This window comes from Mustela putorius, unplaced genomic scaffold (assembly GCF_011764305.1).
Source record: "Mustela putorius furo isolate JIRA1106 unplaced genomic scaffold, ASM1176430v1.1 tig00000242_pilon_pilon_pilon, whole genome shotgun sequence".
Classification (NCBI taxonomy): domain Eukaryota; kingdom Metazoa; phylum Chordata; class Mammalia; order Carnivora; family Mustelidae; genus Mustela; species Mustela putorius.
Genome location: NW_025421325.1, coordinates 555899 through 562651, shown reverse-complemented (window position 1 = coordinate 562651; position 6753 = coordinate 555899). Strand labels below are relative to the sequence as shown.

At 40.5% G+C, this 6753-nt stretch overlaps 2 non-coding genes across 2 annotated transcripts; one reads left to right on the top strand and one right to left on the bottom strand.

The window, feature by feature from the left end:
- The first annotated feature begins 2979 nt into the window (after window positions 1-2979).
- Window positions 2980-3083, top strand: LOC123391584. Its single transcript, XR_006606274.1, has one exon. It is a non-coding gene; the product is annotated as a U6 spliceosomal RNA (small nuclear RNA).
- A 3244-nt stretch (window positions 3084-6327) lies between these two features.
- LOC123391589 lies at window positions 6328-6417 on the bottom strand. The gene has a single exon (XR_006606279.1). It is a non-coding gene; the product is annotated as a small nucleolar RNA SNORD45 (small nucleolar RNA).
- Window positions 6418-6753: the final 336 nt, after the last annotated feature.

The window sequence follows — 6753 nt, the reverse complement described above, 5'->3', positions numbered from 1 at the left end:
CAGGCTTCCTGCTCAGCTTGGACGTCTGCTTGGGGATTCTCTTCCTCTGCCCCTCCTCCCACTTGCATGTGTGTGCTCTCTTTCTTTTTCTCAACTAAATAAATAAATCTTTAAAAAAATAATAAAACACTCAGGGATAATTTTAGCCAAGGAGATTCAAAATTTATACAGTGAAAGTTATAAAATACTGCTGAAAGAAATGACCAAAGACTGAAATAAATGGAAGTATATCTGATGTTCAGGATGGGAAGCCTGAATGTTGTTAAGATAGTAATACTGTCCAAAGCAATATATGGATTCAATGCAATCCTTGTCAAAACCCCAATGGCTTTTAACTGAAATGGAAAATCTTACACTTTATATGGTATTGCCAGAGCCCCCTAATATATTGCCAAAATGATATTGAAAAAGAACAAAATAGAAAGCAAAATACAAGATAAAGATGTTGTTTGTCAAATTTGACCAGGCTATGCTTCTCTAATATGTAAACCCTGACCTCTCAATGACATAGCACCACAAAGTTTATGTCTGGTTCTTATGATGTCCAGGACTGAAACTGTGGCTCCACTGAGTGAGTCCAAGATCCATACCCTCTGACCTTGGTTTTTTTTTTTTTTTTTAAGTTTATTTATTTATTTGACAGACAGAGAGTACAAGTAGACAGAGATGCAGGCAGAGGGAGAGGGAGAAGCAGGCTCTCTGCTGAGCAGGGAGCCTGATGTGGGGCTTGATCCCAGAATCCTGGGATCATGACCTGAGTCGGAGGCAGGCAGTCAACCAACTGCATCACCCAGGCACCCTTATGCTCTGACTTGTGGCAGCACCATTGGAGAGTTGTCTTAGAGAGGTCAAGAGAGCACTATGACCTGTTTCCAAGGAGGATGATGACTTGCTCCCAAGATTACAGCATGGAAAAGTAAGGGAGGAGATATAACTATACAGAGTAGAGAAGCTTACAAACACTAGGAAGATGATCAAGGTTCCCATCATCAGTGATGTGCCATGTTGATACCAAGTACCCTTGATATGATGTGATAAGAATGGCATGTCAGCCCTATGGTCTTCCCTAAATCCACTGCTCTAGTCCAACTATAAGAATAGAAAATGAACTGAAACTGAGGTACATTTCCCCCAAATACCTGATACAATATTCCTCAAAACTGTCCAAGAAAGTCTAAGAAGCTCACAGACCAGAGGAACCTAAGGTTACAGATGATTAAATAATGTGGTATCAGAGATGGGATCCTGGAACAGAAAAAGGGCAGCAGGGAAAAACTCATAAAAATCTGCATAAAATGTGAAGTTTAATTAATAATGTATCAATAGTGGTTCATTTATTGTGACAAAGGTACTAGAGTAATGTAGGGAAACTGAGTATGGAGTACATGAGTACTCTCTGTAGTATCCGTGCAACCTTGCTTAACATCTAAAATTATGCAAAAACAAAAAAATTACTTAAATATATGAAGGAGAGAGCATTGTGATGGCCTGTGGCTCTTCATACCAGGCAGAAAGTAGCACTCATCATGTCTGCACTTACTTTGTTGATTAGAACTAGTAACACAGCCCCACTTATTTGCAAAGCGATTGGGATCACTGGGAGTCATCTTGGAGGTAGGCTATCACACCCTGTGGAAGAAAAAGAGAAAGAAAAAGGAAAGGAACTGGGACGCCTGGGTGGCTCAGTTGGTTAAGCAGCTGCCTTCGGCTCAGGTCATGATCCCAGCGTCCTGGGATCGAGTCCCGCATCGGGCTCCTTGCTCCACGGGGAGCCTGCTTCTCCCTCTGACTCTGTCTTCCACTCTGTCTGCCTGTGCTCGCTTTCGCTCGCGCTCTATCTCTGACAAATAAATAAATAAAATCTTTAAAAAAAAAAAAAAGAAAAAGAAAAAGGAAAGGAAGGAAGCAAATAGTCTGTGGGGAGTTCCTCATATGAAGTGCACTCAGTCTGGCCAGATTGGGGATGGGTGGCAGAAAACTAACAAACCAACCAAACACCCTGGTCTCTTAAGAATGCAAAGACATCCAGTCCACAGGACAACTCTGTGCCTCAAACCCCCTCCAGCTCCTACTGCCTCAGGTGCTACAGGGGGCATCAGCTCTTAAGAGTCTGGAAGGCAAGGGGTGGCCAGCCAAGTTGTGATTGGCAATGGTCATCGGGGGCTTCCGGGCCTCGGCTCCCAGTGTGACAGGAGGAGGAGGTCAATCTTGGTTTTGGAGACCACCAGCAAGACAAAGTGCCAGAAAGAGGGAAAGACATCATGTGTGAACAGAGAAGCTGTCCTCTTCTCCCAAGACCCAGCGCCCAGGGACCTGGCTGTGTAGGGTCTGCTGAGTGAGCACGGGGTTCCCCGAGAGGACGTGTCGGTTGTCCTGCAGAGCTCTCACTGAGATACACTACCCTCGCTGTTCCTGTTTCCTTACAGACCTAATGATGACTGTCCTGTCCAACCGCTGTCGCTCTTGCATCCATCAGTTATAGAAACTAAATCCTTCCTCTTCCTGGCTTATCTGCCCCTCACTCTGCCAACCCAGGGAGCAGCCAAGCAAGTGCAAATCAGAAGTAGCACAAGGAAAAGACAGGAAGAGAGATACTATCAGGTTCCCACCCCTTTTTTTGTGAAGGACCTAAAGCATTTATGTCTGCACTGTAGTCTCCCACTGGGCTCACATGTTCCATAGAACAAGATGCCTCAAAGAAAAAGCAATAGCCATGTAAAGGAGAAAAACTTTATAGCTAGAGAAGATAGCTGAGTAGTAGAGGGAGAGATTAGATTCTGGTTTTGAGCAATGGATGCTCTTATCAGAAAGTAACTAGCTACAGCCTAGAAAGCCTTAAAGTACAAAGAATAAGATACTAGACACAAATTAATTGATAACAAAACTTTCAGACCATGCTTTCATACTCACATCTCTAATATATTGAGATAGAAGATTTGCAATTACTAATTAATTAATATTGAAAGTATCCACAACAGGGTGCACATTTTGGCAGCACATACACTAAAACTAGGAGGATATGGAGATTAGCATGGCCCCCATGCAAGGATGACAGGTAAATTCATGAAGCGTTCTATTTTCGGTGTAGTTCCCCAGCATCCTGCCCGTCTTTGAAGATTAGGACACACACACTCACACACACACATTCACAACAGATATTAAATGATACAAATTCCAGGGTTTTTTCATTTTAATTAAAGAATGATGATTACAGACTTTCATCACAACATATGGCTCAGAAAACATTATCAATTTAAGATAAATCTGATTCTAGATCCTATAACAGTACAATCTGATCTTACCATTTTTAAGGAGAGAGGAGACATTGGGATTTCAAAAGACACTACAGAATTACAGTCCAAAATAGATCCTGTCACGATGGCATTACTAGGTGGAAGAGACGAAAGACAAAACCAAATAGGATATAGATGTTGCTAAGAATCCCAGGAAGAGAGGAAGAGCCATTGTGACAGGATTCAGGCTATAGAATTCAGTTACAGAACTGGGATAGCTTTGCTGCAGGGCTTCCAGTAGTTACAGGAGCAATTCTTTTTCCACAAAAGTAAAATTCAGTAGGACTGGCATTCTTCTTCTGAACTATGAAATTTGCACAGTTTAATTTTATAATTTGAATGCCTAGTCTTATATCTATTCAAGTGATATTTTACCAAAATACACCTTATGTCATACTGGGTATGATTCCTAATCTCTTACAATCTGTATAAGTAATAGATTATGAACAATGAACTATTTAAAAACTATTGTGCATTCTGCTTTATTTTCTTATTTTACATATATAGGAGAGTAAGTACATGTAGTATAACTCAACCAGTGTGCAGTCTTTAAAATTCTGAATTCTGTGTTTACCACTTGTAAGTGGAAGAAAGATTTTTGTGTGTGTGATTTTTTTAAAGTGACATCTTTAAGGTGTAGAAAGAAAAAAGCGTGTGAACTCGTAATTTTATACTTAATGAAAATACTCCTCAAAAGTGATAATGAAATGCCTACAAAAGTAAAACTGAGGGAATTCATTGCTATTCTTATACTACAAGGAATGGTAATCAAAGTTCTTCAGAACAAGCCAGAAATGTGTATTTATACAAAGAAACGAAGTACATCAAAAATGGAATCAATGAAGGTATTAGCTCTAAAAGATGACTGCTGCTTACAGCAATAATACTAACAAATGTATTAGTCTGTTTCTAGCATATATGTATGACCCTAAAAGCATAAAGGATTAACGAGAGAAGTTGATAATATACTTTTATAGGGGCTATCCCTTTCCCTTCCTGAAAAGGAAATGTTAATATTATTTGAAGATGACCTCAGATTATTTTATTTATTTAAAAAATTTTAAAAAAATTTTAAAGATTTTGTTTATTTATTTGATAGACAGAGATCACAAGTAGACAGAGAGAGGCAGGCAGAGAGAGAGGGAGAAGCAGGCTCCCTGCTGAGCAGAGAGCCCAATGCAGGGCTCGATCCCAGGACCCTGAGATCAAGACCTGAGCTGAAAGCAGAGGCTCTAACCCACTGAGCCACATGTACACTATAAACCACAGGGGGAACAAATCAAAAGCAAGCAGAAGAATATAATAAAAACTATTATTTTTTTAGAAATTGCAAATGAAATGTGTAAGTTCAGAAACGGAGTTCACCATTTATAAATACACTAAAACATAGTCAATGCAAATACAGATTAATAGTCAATGCAAATACAGGTACTTTTATTTAAAAAAAAAAAATAACTTTTCTAAAAGGTCATGGCAAATGAGTGACTTGTTTCATCCAGAATATTTCATTGGTTGAAAGTAGGAAAATGAACCTTTTCCTTGATGTTGAAGCAAAAATTCTGAAGACAGGTCATTGTTAGAAGAATGCCAACTCCAGGATGCGGAGAAAGGGGAACCCTCCTACACTGTTGGTGGGAATGCAAGCTGGTGCAACCGCTCTGGAAAACAGCATGGAGGGTCCTCAAAAAGTTAAAAACAGAGCTACCCTATTACCTAGCAATTGCACTACTGGGTATTTACCCTAAAGATACAAACATAGTGATCCGAAGGGGCATGTGCACCCGAATGTTTATAGTAGCAATGTCCACAATAGCCAAACTATGGAAAGAACCTAGATGTCCATCAACAGATGAATGGATAAAGAAGATGTGGTATATATACACAATTGAATACTATGCAGCCATCAAAAGAAATGAAATCTTGCCATTGTGATGAGGTGGATGGAACTAGAGGGTATCATGCTTAGTGAAATAAGTCAAGCGGAGAAAGACAACTATCATATGATCTCCCTGATAGGAGGAAGTGGAGATGTAACGTCGGGGGTTTGGGGGGTAGGAAAAGAAAAAATGAAGCAAGATGGGATCGGGAGGGAGGCAAACCATAAGTGACTCTTAATCTCACAAAACAAACTGAGGGTTGCTGGGGGGAGGGGGTTTGGGAGAAGGGAGTGGGATTATGGACATTGGGGAGGGGATGTGCTTTGGTGAGTGCTGCGAAGTGTGTAAACCTGGTAGTTCACAGACCTGTACCCCTGGGGATAAAAATACATTATATGTTTATAAGAAAATTTAAAAATTTAAAAAAAAATTCAAGAACAGCAGAAGGAAGCATCAGTTGGCATTCTTCTTTTTTTTTTAATTTTTTATTTTTTATAAACATATAATATATTTTTATCCCCAAGGGTACAGGTCTGTGAATCGCCAGGTTTACACACTTCACAGCACTCACCAAAGCACATACCCTCCCCAATGTCCATAATCCCACCCCCTTCTCCCAAACCCCCCTCCCGCCAGCAACCCTCAGTTTGCTTTGTGAAATTAAGAGTCACTTATGGTTTGTCTCCCTCCCAATCCCATCTTGTTTCATTTATTCTTCTCCTACCCTCTTAAGCCCTCATGTTGCATCAACACTTCCTCATATCAAGGAGATCATACGATAGTTGTCTTTCTCCGCTTGACTTATTTCGCTAAGCATGTTACGCTCTAGTTCCATCCACGTTGTGGCAAATGGCAAGATTTCATTTCTTTTGATGGCTGCATAGTATTCCATTGTGTATATATACCACATCTTCTTTATCCATTCATCTGTTGATGAGCATCTAGGTTCTTTCCATAGTTTGGCTATAGTGGACATTGCTACTATAAACATTCAGGTGCACGTGCCCCTTCGGATCACTATGTTTGTATCTTTAGGGTAAATACCCAGTAGTGCAATTGCTAGGTAATAGGGTAGCTCTGTTTTTAACTTTTTGAGGACCCTCCATGCTGTTTTCCAGAGCGGTTGCACCAGCTTGCATTCCCACCAACAGTGTAGGAGGGTTCCCCTTTCTCCACATCCTCACCAGCATCTTAAAGTAGTAATAATCAGCTTCGGATTCAGAATACATGCCAGATCATCATTGACCTGTTCTTGAATTTTAAAACACTCCAGTGATGGCTGAATCTTCCCTATTATATATATTTAAAAAAAAATCTGAATGCCTAAGGCTATTCTTGTAACTGCAATATAATGATCTCCTCCCTGTTAATGAGCCATCTCTTCTAAAAAGAATTTTATACATAATTTGATCAAATTGGGGTCAGTGGGGTCAGTGCACAAATTTCAAAAGATAGCTTCCTCGTGTGGAGACAGCAGGTCCGAGGCTGGGGGTGCACTCAGCAGGACTGTGAACAGGCTCCTCGTGTGTGGGCTGGACAGCATGTGTCTGGGGGCTCATGGTCACGGTTGGGGCTTCTGCGTG